The sequence below is a fragment of the Teleopsis dalmanni genome, chromosome 2 (assembly GCF_002237135.1).
Source record: "Teleopsis dalmanni isolate 2A chromosome 2, ASM223713v2, whole genome shotgun sequence".
In the NCBI taxonomy this organism is placed as follows: Eukaryota; Metazoa; Arthropoda; class Insecta; order Diptera; family Diopsidae; genus Teleopsis; species Teleopsis dalmanni.
In genome coordinates this window covers 123,769,494-123,795,143 of record NC_051847.1, presented here as the reverse complement: position 1 = coordinate 123,795,143, position 25,650 = coordinate 123,769,494, and the positions used below count along the sequence as shown (strand labels likewise).

General features: G+C 27.2%; 1 pseudogene; it reads right to left on the bottom strand.

Annotated features, from left to right (window-relative positions):
* Positions 1 to 371: 371 nt before the first annotated feature.
* Positions 372 to 25,396, bottom strand: LOC119677751 (annotated as a pseudogene).
* Positions 25,397 to 25,650: the final 254 nt, after the last annotated feature.

Below are 25,650 nucleotides of genomic sequence, written 5' to 3'. Positions count from 1 at the left end.
TTATGTATTTTAACTTATTAAATTTCTCACACAATATGTACAGTACATTACAAAAAATGCTATTGTCATTTTTAACATTTTGTTTCACTTAATATTTTAATAATTTAATATAACATAATTATTAATTATAATAATTTACAGCATTCAATTTTAGTTATTCATTATCTGGTATTTTTCTATTGCTGTAGTTATTTTGTAATATTTGTTTTGTTTGTTAAAATTTTTTGTTTTTTTTTTTAGTTTTCTTTGGCGATAATTTAAGCCTCCGATTTATAAAAAATAAATTTTTTATTCTTTATTGTTAAATTTTAATTAAATCTTTTTTATGAAGAAAAATTTAAAAAATTTTTCTAATTAAAGTTATTTGTTACACTAGCTTCATTTGAAGGCAATAAGGTAGTTTTTTTTTTAATCATTAATATATTTAAATTAACTAAATGTTAGGCTAATAATGTTTAACAGAGTACATGTCTTATAGTAAACTAGGCAACTTTGGTGAATTGCCAACAGAAAAGTTCCAAAATTTTTAGTTGTGGACAAAAAGAAAAGTTGATTGCACGCATGAAAAAGTAGAACGTAACGCGGAAGTAATGACATTTAATTTTAGTGCGAAGTTTTACTTAAAAATGTTACTTTCTAAATAATATTAATATACGTTTAAAACGTAATACATATTAAATTACCGACCACTTTTCCATATAAGTGTAGAGATTGTTTTTTTATAATATAAGTAAACAATATGTTATTTTAATAGTTTTGGAATAATTGGAAGCCTTTAAAACAGCAAAAAGTTTAGCTGTGGTGAATTGACCACCGCAACAACTGTCAAACTGTTTCACACCTCAATAAGCAGTAAACACTTAAGATAACGTAAGAATATTAACTTAGCGCTATGACTTGCTTATTAGCTCACTGCGCGACGGCAGCGGGAGTGGCAGTCATACCTCCAGACGTTGGTGTTGGCGTTACTGATGCAGGTGTAGAAGTCGATGCACTAACAGCTGACTGATTTGATGTTTGTGCTGTTAAATCCGGTGGTGTAGGAGTTGCCGTGCTCGACACAGTGGGTAAGGTTCCAGCACTTGCATTGGCTAGTGCCGTTGAAGGATTATCGATTTTATGTATTATCTTAACGTGCGCAGTCATATTGTCTTTTCGTGTAAATTCCTTGAAACAGAATGGACAGGGGTATACTTTGACATTACGTTTATGTGATGTTACATAATGGCGACAGAAATTGCTGATATGTGTGTAGACACGGGAGCATACTTTGCAACGATATGTGTGTTCACCCTCTTTGGTACAGTAGTCCCTAACGGATCCTTCAGATTCTCCATCACCAGTTGAATTGCTAGACGTATTCACTTTAATTTTTGTTGTCGGTGTAGGCATGTTGAGGCTACCAGTGCTACCGCTAAGTGCGCCTTTAAGTTTAGGTTGACTTTGTGCTACGTTATTCATGTAGTTTCCGGGAAAGAGGTCATTGTAATCATTGCTGAAGGGCTAAAATATAAAAATTGATTATTAACTTATACTTATAGTATCAAGGTTTAAATTTTCTTTATTACAAAATTTTTAAAATTGTAATATTTCTATATGCTCGCATAATATTTTCATTTACATTATCGTAAGCCATGAAGAATTGAATGGATTGCGACTAGGGTACAAGAGAAGTTTGTATGGATAGGTAAAGTATGATAGCTAGTATTGATAGCCTAGGACAAAGCAAAACAGTCTAGCTATTTTAATACGACACAGCTATATTTCAATAGAGCTTAATTAAGTGTATTCATGCGACTAACAAGTCATCATTAACTAGCTTAAGGACTATTTGATTCCATATAAAAATATTTTTATACGTTTCTTGACATTTGCTTACAATAAACAACAAAGTACCGGTAAAAAATAGATAGATAGTGGTTATTGTAGTTAGCGAATAACTAAAATTGGAACAATATCATGTAGAAGATTAAATGAAACTACAAATCAGAAAGTGTGAGAGAAACTAAGAGATAGAGAGAAAGAGTAAAAGTGAAACAGAATGAATAAAGTGTAGAGCTAGAAAAAGAAAAAGTATGAAGCTGCTCTAGCTAGATATTGAGGGAGAGTACATGAAAGAGAGATGAACCAATCTTATCATATACAAATTTAATATTCTCTTTTTCGAAAGAGGGTATGTGTATACATCGTCAGCTTATAGTAGGAACTTGTTCAAAATTGTTTACCTCTAGTTTAAACTAAATATCGTTCATTAATTATTAATATCTTGTGGGTCATACAAGAAATGCAAGTAAAGCATTTCTTGTGGTATTATTTAATCATTGATTTATCCGAAAAAGTCAACAACAATTCAACTTCACGTCTTCATTGGTCGAATTGGGTAAGATGGGTATGAAATAACAAGTAACCCATTATTGCTTAATGATAATTCTCAATATCAAACGGACTCCTTAAGATAACATTGCCAGCGTGTCTTATTAAAGGCTTGTTTAACATAGCCTTTTTTATGATATTAAATGACATGAAATATTTATTTTGTTTAACCCAATCATGCCATTTCACTTGAAAGGCAAGACATTGTTTTATTTATGGAATATTGAAATTCCAACATGAAATTTCTAAGATATTTCCCAAATGACTAATTAACTAAAATTATTTTTTACTATTTATGCTTTACAAATTAGATTATCTATCGAATTAAAGAATATTTGTCTTATTGCTCAAACTGTGTTAGTATACAATCCTACACATCTGGAAAGTATAGCATATAGCAAATACCACATATTTAAAAATTTTTTAACTTTTCCATAACAGAGGTTTAAACTTACTTTTGTATCGATACCTTGTCCATTGCCACTTACGCCATTTTGTTTTATTTTAGCGCGTTTATTGACTTTTGGTTTTGAAACTTTACCAATTGGTGTCAATTTCGGAATACTGACCATTTGATTAATTAATGTAACAGTACCCGGTATTGAACCGGAGCCAATAACAGCAGACATTTTCATGCCACCAGCAGCAGCCGCTGCCGCTTCAGCGAGATGTTGTCGTTGTTTTTGATGGGTGGCCAACAAGATGGCTTGTTGCCGCACTTGTTGTTGCTGCTGTTCAGTTAGGTTAGCCTGCATCATTGCATTGTCTTGAGTTGAATTGGCATTTGGATCGAACTTAAACTCGACAGGTTCATCGTATTCGTCTAACATGAGTTGCGGTTCCATATAAGATGAATCCATTTGCTCATCACAATCACTATCGTGTCCATCTAAAATAAAACATACATTTAACATGTTTCTTTCGATTGTGATCACTAATTATAATGATAAGTGAAAATGCTGTGTGTATAATGCAACAAAAAACACAAAATTTTTTTTTAAAAATGAAATATAAAGTACTAAAATTTTTCTATCGAATCGGAAAAGCTATAGGGATTTGAAGCCATTTTTATGTTTTCTTTTTTTTTTTTTTTGTGATTATTTTTTTTTGTTCTTTTTGTAATTTTTAATTTTTAGTTGTGCTATTTGTTTACAGTTTGTAACTTTAACGTTGTTGTTGATGTGTTGAGTTAGTTTTCAGAGTTCTGACAAATCGTAAAATCGTAAAATCGAAGTATTGCAATACTTTTCGATTTTGAGAAATATGTGAAAAATATATAAATTATGAGTGATAAAATTCATAAGTGCATCATAACTTTGCTTTTTGTTCAATTATATATATATTTGAAATATCATTTTGAATTGTTCAGTTCACGCTATATTTTTGCAAATTAACGGTTTTGTATGAAGTTATTCTTTTTTTCACGTCGGCCATAAATCCCTAAGCTTAACCCGATTTATCAAGAAAAGGTACAAAATTTCATCTGATGAAACCATTTCAACTTTATTTCGTTTGTTTTATAAATTTTGCATATTGCATTTTGCATTTTTTGGCATCATACTTTTTTTTTTACAAAAAAGTTGAACTCACCTGCCGACGGAAAAAGTATTCACACGTTGTAACCCGAATTTTTTCCGAAGAGCGAAATTTACAACTTTCATTTTAAATTTATAAATTTTTTCACTTTCTTTTCACTTCAAAATCAACAAACGTTTTTCTCTTATCTTATATTTATCTTATTACGTCTGGCAAATTTTCTCTACGAAAATCCCTTTTTAGCTTTTCCGATACATTTGCTATACGATTTATCGAAAAACTATATAAAAAGTATATTAGCTTGGCGACCGTTCTCGAGTTTTTGTTAGTTTAGTTTATGTAGTGCAATTTATGTTTAACTTTGGGGCTTTTACATAAATGAGTAATGATGATTTAAATTAATTAATGATACTTTCAAAACACCCAATTTACTATATAAAAAACTTGCAGGTGATTTGTTTAAATAAATGTATTATAAATAAAAACAGTTGTTTCAATACATTCATCAATTTTCCTAAAAATCGGGATTTCTTTTTTTTTTTTTTTTTTAATGAAAGTGTTAACAATATATAACAATTATTAAATGCAATTATTTTAAAATAATATTAAATGTCTTTTATTTTATATAATATCGGAAAAATAAGACTTACCAGAGGTGCTGTTGTCGTCGTTTTGTTGTGCTTTCATCATTTCCTTTGATATTTTTTGTTTCTTTACTTGTGTGGAACTATCTCGGTTATCCTAAAAATTTTAAATTAAATATATTTTAATAAATAAATTGAAATAATATTTAACTCTTATTATTACTACTTAAGTAATGTGGCAACATTATATAAGTATAGATATCTATATATGTCCTCTTATATTAACTAATTAAACAGATTCATTTATACAATTACAACTATTTAAAAAAAAAATTCAATAACCAATTGAAGACACTTAGGATATGTGTAACTTCCCGGTTAACATAGCCTAACGAGACTTGGAAATAATATAAGTCGAAACGACCTCTGGACTTATCTCCTTGAAGTAGCTAAGCTTCTACGACTGGCCCCTGGTTGATTTCAATTATATCGGAAATTAAATTATCGGAAATTTAATTCTCCTTTTTATATCTAAGGGTTTCTTGCGAGGAAAATAAAAGTTGGTGAAAAGCTTTCTGATTACCTGTCACTCTAATCATATATATATGTATATTAGTATTAAATTATTGAACAAATGTTGATGCTATTGAAGAAGCACCTTGGTCAGGATATGCCTACGGAAAAAAAATACATAAATAAATACATATGGTATATTAAAACTAAAACAACCCTGATTCTAAGGGCATCATGTTATTTACTGTGGTAAGTTGTGTTCATATTTTGTTATTACTAATTTTAAACTTTAATTACATAATTACATAAAATATACCATAACTAGAGTACAATATACACTATACTTGATTTGAATACTGGTAATTATATGTATCATTTGATAACTGCAAGTTAAGGTACAATAGAGCACGTCTAAGTTTTTATATATATATACATATATATCAAATATTTAGTGCTTGTTTCTAACAAACACTTTTAAAGTGAAGTTAGACGCAAAGAATACAGTGTACTCAGTAACCTTGTTGGAAGTTTGCATTAAAGGCCTTTACTTTAAGTTCAATAGTTAATACTATATCAATGTATAAATAGTTCGTAAGTTATATGTATGATCACAATTAACTTGTAATGTTTGTATTAAGAACAAAATACAGTTCATATTTTTTTACAGTTCGTATTTTTGTTTAAAAAGCTATCTCTAAAGGTTACAACATAAGTTCACTTCCAACACTTTGGCAATTCTTATATACGAAACAACTACATAAATAAATTTTCATATATGTATAAAAAATAATAACTATTTACAAAAACTGAATATTTAAAATTTGCAAAAAACTTTTAAGCAACGAAAGTACTTTTAAATTTTTGTTATCAAGTAATAACTTCATTATGATATAATATATTTTTAATAATGTGCAATAATCACCGAAATTATAAATTCAACTTGAATAAAGGAAACTTTTAAAATAATTAATAATAATAAAAGAAAAATGCTATAAAATAATCACTAAATAAACTTACATCCATATCGTTGTCATTATCGAAGGAGTCGCGTTGATTATCATCTGAACCATCATCATTACCGGAGAAAGATTCATTCAATTTTCTTTCACCCATATCAGAGTCCTAATTCCAAATACAATACAGATTATAGATTATAGATTTTGTAAGGCAAATTTAAAATGAAACTTACATTTAACATGCCTTCACGTTCGAATTCATCGTAATCATTGCCAGTGCCATTCGAGCTGCCAGATAGTTTACGCGGTCTTCCACGTTTTCGTTTTGGCATCGAAGCAAGCGCAGAACTTAACAGAGACTGTTGTGTTTGCATTTGAGGCGCATTGTTGTTATTGTTATTATTATTGACGAAATTGCTTTGCGATTTATTACGTTGTTGTTGCTGCTGTTGCACTAAATATGGTTGTATACGTTGCAATTGTGGCGGAGGTGTTGGTTCAGGCGCTGAAGGTTTATCATCGTTCACTTCTGTTAAAACCTTTAATCCGTAAGCTTTCCGCAACTCGTAGAAATGCAGTTAAACGTTCTTGATCAACTGATACCTCACCGCGGTACATAAAATCAAGTAACGATTTCATATCGGAATAAGGAACATCCTTAAGTATGACAATCGGATGTTTTTCAGGATGATTAACAAAGAGATTATTAAAATAGGGACTACAAGCAGAAAGTACCATCTAAAAAAAATAAAATTTATAAAAAAGTGTATATAAAAAAATATATATAAAAAAATTTTATATAAAAAATATATACAAAAAAATATATATAAAAAATATATAAATATATATAATAAAATATATATAATAAAAACATATATAACAATATACTAAATATACTAAAAATATACTAAAAATATACTAAAAAATATAAAAAAATATACTAAAAAATATAAAAAAATATACTAAAAATATATATAACAATATATATATAATAATAATGTATATAAAAATATATATGTATATATATAATAAATATTTAATGGTAATAGATGTTTTTTTTCAGTTTCGTGTACTCACTTTGTGTGCTTTTAAATATTGTCCGTCAACGGCCAGCGTGACATCCGTAAATGTTTCTGCATGTAAAAGTTGATCAAACACCGAAAGTAAGTTACTTTGATGGTTGTTCCATCGTAAGCAAAATCTTTGGGATGCCATCTTCATTTGGAAGCTTTTTTTGTGATAATATCACTACTCAATACGAAATAAACTTATTTGTTTAAAAATTCTAATTCAAAGAATTTTTTATTCTCTCGCAATTTGTGATATTTACATGTAAACTATGTTATGTAGTGCTCAAACCAATATAAACATTTTATTAATGTTTTTCTGTAAAGAAAAGCATGAAAAGTATTGTTATTATTATTATCATCTTTACAAAATATAATGCACATTATAAAATAATATATTTGTTATAAAAAAAAATACGATATACCACTAAAGAAATTTGCTAACAGGATTGTAATAGAGCAACTAAACTTAGTGTGGTTCGTTTAAAATGAAAAAAAAGAAAAGAAAAAAAAACGTAGATGCTTCGGATATTCATTTTACACAACAAAAAAAAAAAAAAACTATACAACATAAAAATTATTATATATTATATATAATTGTTAATTTACATTTTTTTTCAACAAACGATAATTAGATTATTTAATAAATATAAAAAGTTTTTTAATTTTTAGTTATTTTATTGTCCATTATACATATATGTACGCATGTATATAAAAAAAATCAACAAACTATATAAATCAAATAATCTCTTAATAACAACTCTGTTTATGCTAGGATTCATTTTATGGAATTTATTTGTAAAAGGATAAACAGTTTATTTCTTGTTACTTTTGAACTTCAAATTCATTTAAAACGAAATAAAATAATCTGATATGAAAATCACAATAAATAATGATCTGCGGTTATTTGCTTTTTGTTAAATAATTAATATAACAACAAAATATAACAGGCAGCTTACTTGACTTGTGTCAAATAAATGATTTTAAGGAATAACGAATCTACTTATGCTGACATTCATTTTAGATGCTACGTTAGAGCAGGATAAACTTTATTAGCTCTTCTGTAACTTCGTTTTGTTTATTTTCACATTAAATACAGAGCATATATGAATAGTTACACAAAAGAATCTCTTTGAGAGAGAAATACCAACGCTGCGTTTAGTTTCTAATTGGTTTTTAATATGTATGCGCCTGTTGCACATGCACGCATAAATTTGGGTTGGGCGCCGTTTAAAATGTTTAGTTTATAACTGTTTTTGTTATGTTTTTCATTGAGTACTGATTTATAAATAGCAAAATTTGTTAAAGTTTATAACTTATTAAAAAAATGGTAAAACAAAAAAAAAACTTTTTCCTAGCACTTCGCAAAGGCAAAATTTTAAAAACTAACTATTTAATTTAATTGTTATTATAATTTGGTGTAGTACTGTGCATTATATTTATTAATTTTAAAAAATTAATTCTTGTTAAAAAATTTATTCCTTATTTGGATTCAACAATTATATATAGTATAAAGTAACAAGGCAAAACAAAAATGCCGAAGGGTGTGGAGCTACAAGCTCGAAAAGCGAAAAAAGAAAAAGCAATAGAAAAATATATATTGCATATACATACATATATAGCACATACACTATCGCGAACACATACTCGTGTGTAATAGAAACTACAACAAATTAAATTATTAATGGCAAAAGTCAACTACACTAAAGCAACAATAACAACAACATAAATAGACAAGTAACAACAACAACAACAGCGGCAATAAGATATGGACGCAATCGTAACGTGAGTACAAAGGAATGAAACATTAAAAAAATCTGTACGAGAAAGGGAGCAAATAGTAATGAAAAGCTAATTTTGAAGGCAAACATGTTTTCATTTAAATACAAAAAAAAAAACAAAAAGACAAAAAATTTAAAGTGGGAGATGAGGATACAAGGTAATAGATTTTTAAAAAAAAATTAATTGCTAAACATTTTTGTAATCTGTTTTCAGTAGTAGTTGTTGTTGTTGTTGTTATGTGTAATATTTTCGATAATTTAAAGCTCAGTTAAAGAAAACATGTGTGGTTTGTTTTTCGAAAATGAATTTCTGATCGAATATGCATTTGATGTTAATTTCATAGAAATGCAACAGATGGTTTTAACACATTAAAACTTTTTTTTTTACAATTGGAGTCATTTTAGCAAAACTCAGCATTTATTTTCCTTTTAATTTTATATGATATTTTTTAAAAAAAGAAGTGCTTTAATTGGAGCTAACGCGAATTAAAAATTGAGTAATTCCACCTATCAATAACTTTTTTTTTAGTGAACTTTTTCGGAAGCAAAAAAAAAGTACACAAAATAATGTTCTTTTGTAGAATTATTAAAATAAAATAACAGCACTGTTTTCCTTCCTTAAGCATGACAATTTTTAATATTCATTTTTATCGTTATTTATCTATAACACGATTCAATATATTTTTTTTTGTCAATTTAATTAATTATAACATAATTAATTTTTTATGAAGTTACTCCTTTCTTATTGTAGTCATTATGAAATTATATTATGAAATTATTTGATTTTGATTTTCTCTTTGCTCCACTGTCATTTCTGTTGTCGCTTTATGCACTTGTTTTTAAATTAATACGTGAATAAGGTATTAGAGATAGAATATTTTAGTAATTAATGAATGGCGGTACTCTCTTTTATTACTCATAAAAAAACAATAAATATGTGTTGGAAATTATTTAGCGGTATAATTGTTAAAAAACTGAACAAATCAAAGTTCCTTTTAGTAAATGATAAATAAATTAGAACACAAACCGAATTGATATTTTTTAATGGGCGTAAACTAAACCCGATCACACGATGTGGTACTAATAACATTAGCAAAAAATGTAGGACATCCGGTTGAAGTAACCGTTACATTGCTTCAGTTAAGTTATAAGAACCAAATTTTTTTTTTATCTTAAGTTTCGTCGAGTTATAGTATAAACAAAATTTGTACTTTTTAAAACATTTGTAATATAAGGAATATTATTTCTCCTCACTAAATTAGTTTCTTCTTGCTTGTCCCTCACCTTTTTAAAGCTTAAAGCTTTTTTTTATGATATCAGAAATAATTATTTTTTTACGCGTTCACGTCCTTTCACTTCAGTTTTCAGAGCACGAATGACTTTTCGAACATTGTGAATTCTTCCTCGTTGATCCTAGGGAGTAGCGAATAAGTGTGTGTGAGAAAAAGAGAAAATGAGTAGAGAAACAATAAATGCAAGATGTAAAACTAAAAGAGAGCATACGCTATATTACACGGCAGGGCTACCCCTAAACATTACAAATAAATACATATGATATATTCATATATATATATACGTACGACTAATATATGTACACACAATGTTGTTTAATTATATGCATGTGTTTATGCTTGCGAGAGCAGTTAAGCATGATCGTGTAGCGGTTTGAGCAGAACTTATTAAAAGTGTAAAAAAACTTGTTGCTGAACACTAGAATGAGTGTAGACAAATTTATTTACATGTGCTTTAAGCAAAGTCTCCAATGTTGTGAGTAATTTCATACAAAAACAATAGATGTGCATAAGAGCGCAGAAACGTACTCTTAAGAAATGAGGAAAAATATATAAAGCTTTCTTAAAACTGCTTGAAGTTATAGAGTCCCTCCCTACACAAATTAAAAAATATCGTTTTTGTTTGTTTGTGGAATTACAATATGTATAAGGGTATAATAACAATTTCTTGTTATGCAGGAAATTTTTCATATTTAAGAAAAAAACCAATTACGTAAGCATATGAATAACTTTGTTTTTGTAGGATTTTTTACTAACATTTTCAAAGTATTTTTAACATTAAGTTAAAAAAGGAATTTAATATAGTTCGACATTATAAATATATGAATACATATGTATGTATATTGAAAAAATTTACAGATTAAATAAACATATTATATTTAAACATATATATTTGTTGTTAAATATTTGTGGTAAATCACAGCTTTGAGTGCATTTTTTCAATGTCTTAAAAATAATTAAGATGTTTTAAAAACGAAATAATTCTTATAATATATATAAAAAATATATTTTTTAGTTTTACTTTAATTTACTTGAATTTTAATATATCTAACAAATAACTAAAATAATATTTATATACATTTGAGCTGCGTAAAATACGCTCCTGATTATAGCACTTAGATTTTTGTTTCTCCTCTTCCGAGAGACATAACTTTTTCGCTTAACAAACACAACTTTAAATAAAAAATTACATATGCACATTTGCCATAAATACTAACACTAATGCAAACAAGCATTCAAATGGTGATACGCAGTCACTGAATCGTGTCGTAAATTCCGTGCCTGTTTGCCTTGCCCTATTGCGTGTTTTTTTAGTCTGTTTAATATGTACATACATATATTTTTCTTAATTTTTTTTGTTCAATGACTTCCTCTCGCCTGCTTCTCCTGCTTTATCAGTAACAACAGAACCAATTTGCTAGCAAACCACCGCAGCCCCAACACGATCAGTATTTTAAAATTGTGTAGCAATTGTTGTTATTGTAAATGTTGTCATGGTTTCAACGTAAACCAGTGTTGCCCTGATTACATTGAGAAATTTTTTGGGTAGGAAAATTATTGAAAAAATCAACAAAATGAAAACAAAAAAAGACACAGAGTACAAGCTGAATATTTAACATTTGTACGTGTTCATAGGAATTAGTTAATTCCACTAATAATAAAGCTTTCACAACTATTTTTCCCATTACAAAAAGCTTCACTGTTATTGTTGTTTATTGTTCACTGTTCACTGTTCATTTTATACCTGCCTACGTGTAAAGGAATTTTCTCTTTGGCTACAGCAATGACACAAGCAAAATAACAAAGCGAATATTTTTTTCGTTTGGGGACAAGCAACTGATACGATCGCGGCAAAATGAACTTAGAACAGCACAAAATGCAAAACGAAAAGCAAAGGAATAAAAACGCAGCAGTGTATAGGCAAAAAATATATACATATATATATTTATGTATTTATATATATATGTATATGCGTCTATGAAAAACCTTAAAAGTCATAGAAACACATTTGTGGAGCTGGTTACGTATATTTGCAGACACAGATAAAAGCACAATACCTGAGATACCTGTTCTCTAACGCATTCTCACCGGCAGCAACAGCAACAGCAACAACAACAACAGCAAAGGCAAAGTAATAGCGACTGCGGCGACGATGACTACTGCTGCGAAAGAAACGTCGCAATCACATTGTCATAGAATGATATTTACTTTGTAAATATCAAGTCATATAGTCAGGCATTTTAATATATGTACATACGTGTATAAATGTACACATGTGTACGTATGTACATATGTATATGATTATTCGTATCCATACCACAGGCTATAGTATTTTAGATTTAGATTTAAATTTTATGGATACAAGCAAAAACAACAAAACTGTTAGCTAAAACTAAAGCCGACTAGGCTGATAGCATGTCTATTATTATAGTGGGGGCGAATAACGACGAGATAGATCAACAATATATGATTATATTATATGTGTGTTGAAACATATGTTGTTCATTAATATTGTATATTGTATATAAATTTCATTATAATTTCTTGCCACACATGAGAGACTACTTCCCACTTTAACTATTTAACTATTTACTACCAACACAATGGAGCGAGCTAACTACTTTTAGACGTGGCTCTGTTGTTGTTGATATTGGGCAACAACTATTGGCAGAGCCTCACCACAAACAACCTAACCTCGATTCGTTAGGGTTTCAACTTACAAAAATAGATATGTAAATATGTATGTAAGTATGTGTAAATGTGCGTGAGGAACTTTAAGCTTTGAGCTAGGCTAGGTGCAAATTAAGGCTTGGTTCTGTTTGCAACCAGTTTTTGTTGTTTTTTTTATTGCGTTGTGATTTTTTTGTGTTAAATTAAATTTGTTTTTTGTTAGTTGGTAACATCCTCAATTTGGAAATACAAAGTTGTAAATTTAGAAGTTGTGTAGCATAAGCTTGAAGTCGCTGTTTTGCAATAGTTGTACGAAATTTTAATAACAATCAAATACCTTTTCAAAATCAAAAAAAAGACAGAGCAATGGATTATTAAGTGATGGAGAAAAAAGAGTATAAGAGTATTAGGCACTCTATAGAACCCTTACTGCAAGTACAAATTGCACATTATTTTTTAAGGGCACCAATGTATTTTGTTAATCATGATTAAAATGTTTGTTGAAATTTTTAATTAAATTATATTTCGAAAAAAGCAATAAAATAGAAACAAATTTTAGCTATAAGCTATAATTTATTACAAAAAATAAATTTTCGGTCTCAATATTTTTAGTTTTTTACAATTTTAAGAAGCTATATGGAACAATAAGTATGTACAATAAGCTTATATTTTGATAATTGATTCAAGATCACCATTTTACATTTCATTTTGATATGTAACTAATTAAAAAAAAGGTTATTTTAGGTCTGAGAATATTATTTCTACATTTGAATTATATTTATAACACATAAATATATTATGAAAATTATAATTTTAATAATTCAAGTCCAGTCATTAGTTTTTAAAAAAAGAAAAAATCAACTCAAAATAAATAATTTAAAGAATATTATTACAATTCAAATCCAGTTATTAAGTTTTTACAAAGTATAAAATAAAATAAAAAAATAGTAAAATAAATAATTTTTTCCTAAATAAGTTATGAAGTCTATGCTTTAATTTATTAATTTTTACATTATTCGATTTTATTTGATCATTTTGAACGGAACATGGTGACGTATGAGTGACATACAACAAAATTAATACTTTTTTAAATCATAAACAAAAGCATTAGTTCATCTGTCTATATACAGCTATGTGTTATTTAAATATTTGTACACTTAATTATAATGTATAATTAAATTAATCACAATTGATAATAAGAGATTCTTGTGCATATACATATACATACATAAATAGATTCGTAAATAATATATAATTATTACAATATAATAATATAATATTATTATAATACATACATATTTTATAATAAAACATAAATATAATAATAAAATAAAAGTTATAGGATTTATATAATATGTATATTGGATCTTTTTGGCACTATTTTAAAAAAATTAGAGTCTTACTGATATAAATTGTGTTAATAAATTAACAAAAATAAATAAACAAAAATAAATAAAAATTAACAATGAAAAAGTAGCAAGCAAGGAAACTTCAAAAAATTTATAATAAACTCTGGTTAATAGATCAGATATTGGCAACCCACTTGACACAATTGTACTTATATAAAGTACGTTGATGTTTATTTTTTTAATTTGTGTGTGTTTGTATCAGCGTTTATACAATTGATAAGGCGAAAGTACACATTCCTTTTTTATGTTATTATTTTCTTAATAAATAAAAGCTGTTCTGGAAAGTATGAGCTTCAAAATTGTTGTTAAGCTAAAATTGTTAAAGAATTTTAATTATCAAATAGTAACTAACACACAATACAAGTATTTATCATATAAATATGTTATGTTTAAAGTCGTAAAATTCAAATATTAAAAATTTTAAGAACATATAAATAACATAGAAAATAAAATTCCTTGCTTTTTAACATTAACAACTTCCTTTTAAACATTTAAAGTGTACATATAAAATAATTTTATTTTGACCTGATTTTCTATCTCATTTACCACTCCCACATTTTTACAAAAATATGCTTATTAATATATTTATTTTTAAAATTTTCTTTACACATCCTCTTCGTAATTCCTTGTGTACCACTTTTCAAAATATCTGTTGTTCCCTTGTGTGCCCTTCGTTTTCCTTTTTCTACACAAAACGCCAGTGAATACAATTCAACAACGCTCTTGACGTTTTTTTTATCATATATTATGCATACAAACTCAGCAACATAAAAAAAACATCTGTACACATTCACCACCCCACCCATTTCTTTTGAAATAAATAAGCACAAATATGCCACACATTTTATTATCAAATTGCCGATGCCAGGCAATTGCCGAATTGTTGATCGTGCGAGGATCGTATTTTTTGTTATTTTGCAAGAGCTTTTCGCCCCCAAAAATAAAACTAACACACAAGTACATTTCTCTTGTTTTTTCTTCGGTTTTGTTTTTGTTTTTGTTTTTATTCTTTTTGCGTTTACTTAAAATATGTGCACCATAAAAACAACTCAGCAAATAAAATACAAAAACAAATAAGCTGACAAGGCACCAAGCATTTTGTATCAATAATATATATACATGTATATATATATGTATATTTATATGTATATATAAATATACCTGTATGTATATATCCGAATATAAGTTTCCTTGCTGTTTTCTCTGCCGTTAGCCCCTGATAAAAAGTTGCCTGTTTGTTTGCCGATTTGTGTATTGCCTTTCACTCTTCCAGGCCCCCATTTCTTAAGTGTATACAAAAATTTTGGTTTTTACATTAGCGTTATCGCGTATGCTTGGGATTTTTCAGTTCTTGTTGTTGCTGCATTTAGAGGTGACTTTCCTGTATTCTCCTTGGAATTTATTAATGTGCACAATATTTGTTGTTGTTCTTATTTTTTCAGTGGTATTAAAAGTGAGGCGTAAGTTTATATATGTATGAATGTCTACAATAAATATATATATATGTATGTATTCTTATATCATTTACGTCGGTTTGGTGTCGTGTGCAAAAGTAGTAAGAAAAATCCTCTTTGAGAGGATTAAAAATTTGTTTTTGTTGGCAATTGTTTTATTTCCAATATCTACTTTTAAATTATTGACAGAAACAGTGGTACAAAACAATGCAGACATTTGTTAATAATTAGAAAATAATTAGAAGTAAAACTAATTAAAATTTAAGAATTATATAAAATTAAGTCAAAATATGTACTTTCGTTTAACTTCAATCTTTAGTTAACATGTAAAATATTTTTTTTCAAATAAACTTTTATAATAAAATACAGTTTCACATTCAGTAAAAGTAAAGGCTTCTAATATTGACAGTAAAAAATTTTATTTTGTATTGACAAAACATAAATAATAAATAAAAACTTTTTTTTATCAACAGTTTTTTCCACTGTACATAAAAACGGACAATGCCTTGAGGGTGCCGGCGGCCAGTTGCCTTTAATAGCTTTGCAATCAGTACACTGCTATAGTTTGCCTTTTTTGCACTTCGCATGCAATATATTCTTCATTGCGAAGAAATGTAGGCACCTCCATTTAGTGCACTCAAGCTTGGAACCACCAATACACACATATCTACCAAACTACATAGAGATCTGTGTGGGTATGTGTAGATTTCCTCTATGATAGACAACACTTGCATATATTATTGGCATAGTATGGATACTCTTAAAAATTGTATGCATACTGGGTTTACATGCATACGTTGGTAAATAGGAAGCAAATTATTATTGCATTTGATTTTACATTTCTTTGCCTTTTAGTTTGTGGGACATTGAGCTTTGGCTTCTATGTTCTATGTTAATTAAATTAGCTGCCTTAAAATGGCTTGACATGGAAAAAGGCTTAAGCGCCAAATAGCAATGAATAGGGAAAAATATAAAAAGAATGCTATAACATATGTTCAATAGCTTGCTATTATAAATCCTTTTAGTCCCAGCTAAGTTTATTCGCTTAAATTGATTTACAGTATTATGATATCAAATAAGAATATGCAGAAACTGTATATTATACAAATTATAGGAAACTTCTATAAGAGTGGATAATATGTATAAATAAAATTGTAAGTGAGTTCATTTAACATAGCCAAGTAATGCTAAAATTATTAAATATATTCAGACCCTAATGTCTTTCATGACAGCAATGACAAAATTTCATTTTTTTTCACGTGAACAACAGCAATCGAAGTGGGAATACTATTCGGTTAAGATGTACCGGTGGTCCTCAGAATCCACTTAGACCTATTAGTTCATTGTAATCCGAATGTAATTCGTGTCGTATGAGTCTTGGGTTCTTATTGGTGTTCCATATGTTGTATGATTTGTATTACTATTTATACGTTGTTTTCATAAGATTTATTTATATCTAAATGATATATGTTCTTCATTGAAAGATAAAAATTTGAATACTGATCTAAAATTCTGATTTTATATCATGTCATTAAATAGCTGTTAAAAATTTGCCGAAATTGTTGTTTGCCGAATATAAGAAGAATTCTATTTCGAATAGAGAAAAAAATACTAGTGAAGACATATAATTTATTATATAATATATAATTTCTTATGAATTGTAGGATTTCTTAAAAATTATATAAGGGAAGGTTCCTTAGTCTATTACTAATAAAATAATTATTAAAAATAATTGACAAAATACTTTTCAAATATTCAAACAATATTTCAGAATTAAAAAATTATATATTCATAAAAAATCTAATATTCTACTTTAATTGTCAACTAAACAATAACAAAAACCCATAGATTAAATTGTAGCATTATACTCTTTGTGTATACAATTTATACAACTTATGTCTAATTAGCTATTAGCTATGTATATATTTCAACTGACACAACTTTCTCGAAGTCCATAGAAGAAGTTTTTATTGTTCGACAATAGACTCGCGCTATCAATTAACTGACGCGATCTGAGAGTCTTATAAAGACCTAACTAAAGCTGCAACTACTGACTATACAATCTAGGCATATTGTTCAACTGACATGTGTATTCATCTCGAAGTAACAAGGGTAAGTGCACAGAAGAAGTTCATATTCTTTAACAAAAATGATGCTTTACTACTCGTACTCAATAGACGCAATGTGAAAATTTAATGCAAACCCAAGTATAGCTGTAAATTTTAACTGCACAATCTAGGCATCTCTGATTTGGAGGAATGTAGATGTAAAGAAGAGAAAACTTTAGAGCATTTAATCGCTAAATGCCTAGCTCTATTTTTTGGAAATGAAAACTAATAGAAACTTATTATAAAAAGAATTGAACTTGAGAAGCTGTGCAACTTTGTTAATAAAATAACAAGCCAATAAAGCATACCAGAGGTACAATAGATCCACATGTGGTCACAGTGCAAAACTAATTTGGTTCATTTTGAAATCGTGTCAATATGTATTATGTTTTTTAAAAAAAAATATCCATTCAATACTTTTTAAAAGCACATTACTGTATATAATGGTATAATATATTACCGTTTATCCTCTGGAAAAAATTTTGCGAATTTTATTACACGTTTCGTGTATTTTTGATACAAATTGAAAATTGGTTTTTTACTCTGTAATATAAATTTATAAATAATATAAATTTTATTCTTTTTGGATATACTCTGATGATTGCTATTCAAATATTTTTATATCTTAGATATTTGAATTTTTATCTTTTTATATTCTAAATTTCATTACTGATCATATATATCTGACAGGAGAGTCTTCACCATTTCAGAAGTACTATTGCACTATAGTGATTACTATTGTTAGTAATCACGCTACCAATCTCACCAAACCACTGAAGTTTTAATAATTTACTATTAATCTATAAATAACTCAAGGGTTGATAAATTAATAAGATCTTTATTCATTACTTTATTTTTTTATCACGACGTTTAACATTATGCCAATGGCTTTGATTTGATTGACAACAACTTTCGAGCTTGACACATTCATAAACGCACGTCATTTATGCGTTAAAAGTGTAAATGGAGTCAAGAAACGGTTTTTCAAAGAAACGAGGAAAAAATTATAGTAAAAGCTGAAGGAAAAGAAAGCAACGTTAATCACAACAGGTAAAAGGCAACAGCATAAGAAAACTTTTAACATTACGAACAGCGGCGCATACAGCAAATCAGACATGCAGTGATATTTATGTATGGATATGCTTGTGTGTGTGTCCGTACACAGGCTACATATGTGGACACATGTGTATGTATGTTGTATGGTTTAAAGATGGACTTTAAAAGTAAATATATTTTTTTATTTTATTCATATCAGTTGTGTGTGCTTTTGTTATTTTTGATATTGCTCAGTCGTTTGTTGGTTTGTTGGATTGTTGGTGTGATATGCTGATATTGTGTATTCAGTGTCCATGCGATAAATTTTTTATATACTGAGTAGTTTTTGTTTTTCTTTATTTATATCATTATACGTATATTTTTATAATGAAAGTCCGTCAATTTTAAATTCCTACTCGACTTGGTTTATTTAGTAAAATTTTAATTTTTTTTTTGTTCATTTTAAAGCTGTTAAATTTCTTCTCTTTTTATTTTGTTTTGTTGCTTAATATATTGTTGTTCTGTTGTTGTTGTTGTTGTTGTTGTTGTTGTTGTTGTTGTGCTTGTTTCATGTTATTTCATTACAAAACATAATTTGGTCAGTGACCTTTTTTGTTACTGTTGTTGTAGTTTTGTATGTTGCATGTTCTACTTTTTAATTTCTGTTGATAATCATTTTTGTATGATTTATATGTCAAATTAAGAAAATGCTAATACCTTTCGAACAGGTTGGTATGGAGATTATTTATGATAGCTTGCGTTAGTTGGATTTATTGCACACAAACACACGATTTCAATGTAAGTTAGGAACTTGTCAAGAAATGTATGTATATGTTTTATAGGAAGTGCAAAAAGTTTTATAATAAAATAGTAGAATACTACAAATTACTAAACTTAACTCTCGTTTTGAAATAAAAGCACTGCAAGCAATTTTACTTATTTTCAAATTCATGTATTTAAAACAAAAAAACGCCAACAAATTTCAAAAATATGTAGGTTAAAAAAATTTTTCATTTTTATAGTCCGTATTTTTTTAGCAAGGAATTTTAAATTACCTAGGTAAAAGTACCTACTTTGATTGACAATTTATTTATATTTCTCGCATAATAATTCCTATGTATGTTTATACATATAAAAATTTAAGAATGTGCAATATTTAAATTAAATATCAAAGAAATCAGGAAATTAAATAGCATTTCATTGCAATTAAAAAAATTAACAATTGCCAGAAATAAAAAAAAATTACAATAAAATTGTTGAATATAAGAAACCTGCCGTGCATTTCTGCTTGCATATTTACATATAAGGTTAAGTGCCTTTTTACGCGACAAAAAAAAAAAACAACAACACAGGGTTTGCTTCTATGTTGTTTTTGTACTTAAAAAACGTGCGCACACGTTTTAAAAAGTTTCTTAGGGGAGGCAGGCATTGAGGTTGAATATGCATGCATTATTATTACAATAAAAAATCTCTTACTGATAATGTGGTAAGTGTGTGTCTGTATTGGTACATTAATTTATATTATAAACATTTTTTTCATTTTCTTACTATTTCTTCATTTAACTGTTAATATCACAAACTGTTATATATCAAACAAAACTTAACACTTAACAGTTATTTTAGTGCTTTTGCTTTTCTATGGAACTTCTCGCTCTTTCTCATATTTCTCTTTTTTGTTTATACGTGTCCCATCGCACATCTATAAAGCTGTTCTCTTTACGCTTTTAAGTTGGCAATGCTCATATCAATGTAGAAAATTCAAAAAAGTAATGGAAATTAATATGCTTTTTTAAGTTTATACGATATATTGGTTTTTGTTTTTGTTCGATAAATTTTTTATACGATTTTGAAATAATAAATTATGTATTGTTTTTTTGCCGTTGTTGTTATTATTGTTGTTGTTGTAGTTGGCAAGAAGTGGGTTACGCTTGCAAAAATGTTAGTTAGCAAAACAACATTTTTAAGGTTTCAATATAATTTGCATACATTAGTCAACAGGTGTGAACATAATTGTTTTTGTTTCGATTTTATGTATGAGTTTCGATGTTACGAGTTTGGAATATAAGGATAAATGCTATTGCTTTTATATATATAATATTATTAATGTGTACTTAAATTAATGCTAATTACTTATGACAATGATTCACTTTACGATTTTTTTTATTTTATTTTTGTGTATTATATTTTTTTATTATATTTTTTTAGTATATATTTTTTATTATATTTATTATAATATTAATTTGGAATACTTTTGTTTATTAATTCAATACAAATAAAAATTTTGGTCTGTAATATACATATTGAATTAGCATCTTTTTCATCCTTGTTCTATTTTATTTTATTTTATTTTATTTTATTTTATTTTATTTTATTTTATTTTATATTAAATTGTATAACATTTTTATAAGATGTTTAGTTTTATTTTTAAATATTATGTCTCTAATATAATATATTAAACACATAATATTAATATATTAGAGACATATATGTTTATGTCTCTAAATTTATTCAATAGACGAAAGCTAAGGGGCAATTAAGTAAGAGAGAAGACAAACAACTATAAAATTTGAAAGGATTGCCTTAATGTCTTCTAATGTTTTTTTTTATTAGAACAATGGTAATTACTACTGCTTCATATAGCACGGAATCTCTCTGCTATAATAACTTTTTTATTACAGTTTTAGTGATGATTAAACCAAATAAATAGCATAAGCCAAACCTTCATTTTTTCTGCTGTATAGCTTATCTAATATTCTAGTAATATTAGCGAAAGGTCCTAATAATATTGTTCAAAACAAATGCCAATTACATTTGAAAAATATATAGTACAATATTTATATTAACACTAATATATAGGTAGAAACATTTGACTTAATAACCATCAGCATTTGCTGTTTAGTAGTAAGTGTGTAAGTGATACATAAATATCCGTATATTGAAAATTTTTTAATGAATTTAAATTTCTAGCAAATATTTTGCTATTTCATAAAATTTTTTTACATAATATAATTGTTTAGTTTATACGAGTTGGATGGTTAATTTTCGTAAGTTTTTGTTATATTTTATTCTTTGGAATAAGTATAATAAACTGGGGTATAATAAAAAGTGGGGTATAATATCCCTTATTAGATTGATTATATATACCTACATATGCAAACACATAATGCAGTATATATAATTATATAAGCATATGATAAAAGTAAAAAAAAATTTTAACTAATTTTCAAAACATTTTAAGAATTTTTGCACCCTAAACATTATATTTTACGCAATTGAAAACATCCTATACATTATTTTGTTTTTATTAATACTAACTCGGAAGAGCAAAAACAGAACAAATAAACATACAAAATATTAAAACTATTAGAAAACATATTTAATGGTATCAACTACACATCTCAAGCTCACGAACAACAACAATATAAAAAGCAACCACACTATTTTTCACATAATCTGACCCCGACTATATGTTTGGGCGTCCAACGTATTCATGTACTCATACACAGCGTCGTTGTTGTTTTGATATGATGATTGTCATCCTCTCTGTCATTTAAGTTTATTACTCGCTGTCGATCATTTGTATGGTACTACGAGTGATCTCCACACAAATTGATTAACATAATAATGATAGTAATCATTAATACACACATACCGCATTATGAATATTATAATGATAATGATAATTATGATGATTGAAATGGATGATGATGTTGGCTATGGGGCAATTTAACCCCAAATGGGAAATGAAAACGATCGCTGAAGCGAAACAAAGCTACAACAAAAACTTTAGCAATAAAATTCACTCACCAACTGTAACTATTTTATTTCTATACACATACATACATATGTACATATGTACATAGAAATTCATTTTTTTATTCCATATTTTTTTCTAGGGTATTACATTACCTAGCATGGAGAGCTACATTTACTTTTAGAAAAATCAGGCTTTTATGTAAGTATTAGTGCGTTCGCTCGCAGAAGCCATGATGAGGAATTATGTATCGCTTCGCCAAACAGATATAACATCAGGGTAAGAAAAACTGGGGAGCAGCATTATGAAATGCATAAAAATAATAGAAAAAAATAAAAAAAATGGATAAATTTGCATTTTCATTTGATTCCATTAGAAATTTGTTATAAAACAACTCAAAAGAAAAATCTTAAACTGTACAGAAAAGTATACATATATAATATAACACAAACAGTTGTAATAAATACGAAAAGCCTTTCAAATAAATTTTTATGAAATTCTCGCTCGTAATAAGTAGGAAAAGGCAAACCTCTATTTGCTATGATTTACATATTTTATTCGTATTATAAAGCGGAATTTATGATTTTTATTGGAATGCAAGAGGTATGTAAGAGGTAACATATGGTGAGACCAAATTGAAGAAATCTGTATAAGCTCATTATTACATACATACATAGTCATATATAATTATGTTATTATATATCAGATGAACTGGAAAAAATTAAAAAATACATTATCCACATTTTATAAATAAGGGATATGCTATTGCTAATTATATATACTATTATACATTTCTCTGTATGAAAATTATTTCTGTAAAGTATGAAAATCATTACTTCAATCGTCTTGGTAGTTTTATAAATGACTTAGATCAGGCATTTTTGAAATACACTTCAGTGATTCTAAAAAGTACTCAGATTCCGACAAACAGATCCTGTTGTAATATTTTAATTACAATACCAGTCTTGCTTTACAACTATAGAGGAAGCCCCTAATGCTAGCTGCGCCCTCTTCGGCTATTACAAATAATTTTTATGTGATGTACATGGATATATTGTAAAAAAAATTAACTTTATATTTTCTAAGTTGACGCTTGAATAAATGGAGAAGAAAATGTTTTTTATATCAGAGTACTGCTCTTTTTAATTTAGAGCATATATATTATTTTGTTTTCATTGGAGAAAAAATATTTCTAATGAGTTTGTATTCTGTGATTTTTATTCTAAGCTGGACTTTCTTTGTGATCATTAAGATATTTTAAGTTTATTTTTGTTTAGATTTTCTGCTATTAATGGTTTTTCATTTTTTTTTAAACTGGGTTGACTTTTTTCATTGTAATATTATTATTACAATTCTCAAGATTCTGATAATAACCGCAACTACGAGTAATTTTCTTGGTAATAAGTATGAGATGATGATGATGGTGATGACTAATATTTTCGGAGTGAATAATTAATATTACTGATATATCTATAATTTTTTGATTCTCTAAAAGTTTACTTACTTTAATTTAAAACTTCTACATTATTTTTTTACTACTAACAATTAAAATTTTTTGCCACTAAGACTAGTAGTATTTTCTAAGACCATATTTTAATTTAATATATGACGGTTGTTATAATATTAAATATAAATTTTTGGCCGTAATATATTTCACCATCTTTTGCATGAGTAGTATTTCCAAAAATCCATTTACAATTCACTATATGAGTCTTGATATACATATTTTATTTAATTGTTGTTAGATTTTTTAGGTTGCAAAGATTGAGCAGAGAATGAGCGACCGAAAGTTATGAACAACCATTTGTATAAGACCACGACTATAAGAAAATATGATTATACAGTCTTATCGTGACAAATGACTATGCAGGTGAAATTTCGTCTTGAAATATAAACTCAGAAGATTGTTATGTTCTATATACATTTTTGCACCAGCTGTAGTATATATGCATACATGAATACATACATAAATATATATAGTATATATTTATACATACATGCGTACTATATATAACATATTATCGTTACAGATGTATTCATATCTATATATTTAAAGGTAATTATTTAATAAATATTTCGAAACTCTAATTAATGCGTATGTTCACGTATTATCTTCTTTTTTATAAAAGAAAAGTATCCCAAACAAACCCCATTATTTAAAGACTATTAAATGACTATTAAAATAATGAAAATTAATGTCTCATAACTAGAAACAATAGTTAGGCCTAGGGCAATATAATGGACCCATAGTCGGTATATGTGATTTTTATCACAGTTTCTCCCTTAAACCCATCTAATCCATATTTAAAATATATTAGTTTTATTTGATTTGTTATTAATAACTAAAAGTTAAATGTCTCAAATACAAAAATCTTAAAAGATTTTAGTTTCTTCGTGTATTATTATATTTATTTTTTGTTTTCTAATGTTTTGTCTAGCATGGCCCCTATTATAATACCAGTGGCCTCTATGGCCTTAGTAAGTTGTTTTAGTATAAGCTGTGCCCTGGCCATTAAATAATGACTTCCTCTTTTTTGGTGACGACTCTTTCTTGAACTCACCTTCAGAAGTTGATTTGTAGCTGAAAGTAACAATCCAGTGAACTGCAAGTTTAATGTTTATCGCCTTTGATATAATTTTTAAAAAGTATCTCACTGTTAATTTTTAAGTTTTGATTTCTTTTTCATTTAATTTTTTTTAATTTTTTCTTTCTGTTTCATAAGACCGTTCAAATGCCAAATATAAAAAGTTTGATATTTCTAATTTGAGCACAACGTCAACTACAACACTGCACTTTACTCTCTGGAGAATTAATAAACTTTGCTCCAATTTCGTTTAGTTAAAGTGAAAAATATATATTTCAAAATGCACTTGTCACTTTATAAAGTAATATAGACTTACGAATACTTATATATAATTTTGATTTTATAATTTCAAAATTTTTTTCATTCAAATTTGACGACAGTTATTCCACGAAAAGATAATTTTTTATTTAAATATCTTTTTTTTTTTGAATATATATTATAATCAATTTGTTGTAATTAGTTATTTATTTTTTATTTAGTTACTCTAAGCACTTAAATATTTTGTATCTTTTGTTAAGTTATATTTATATTTA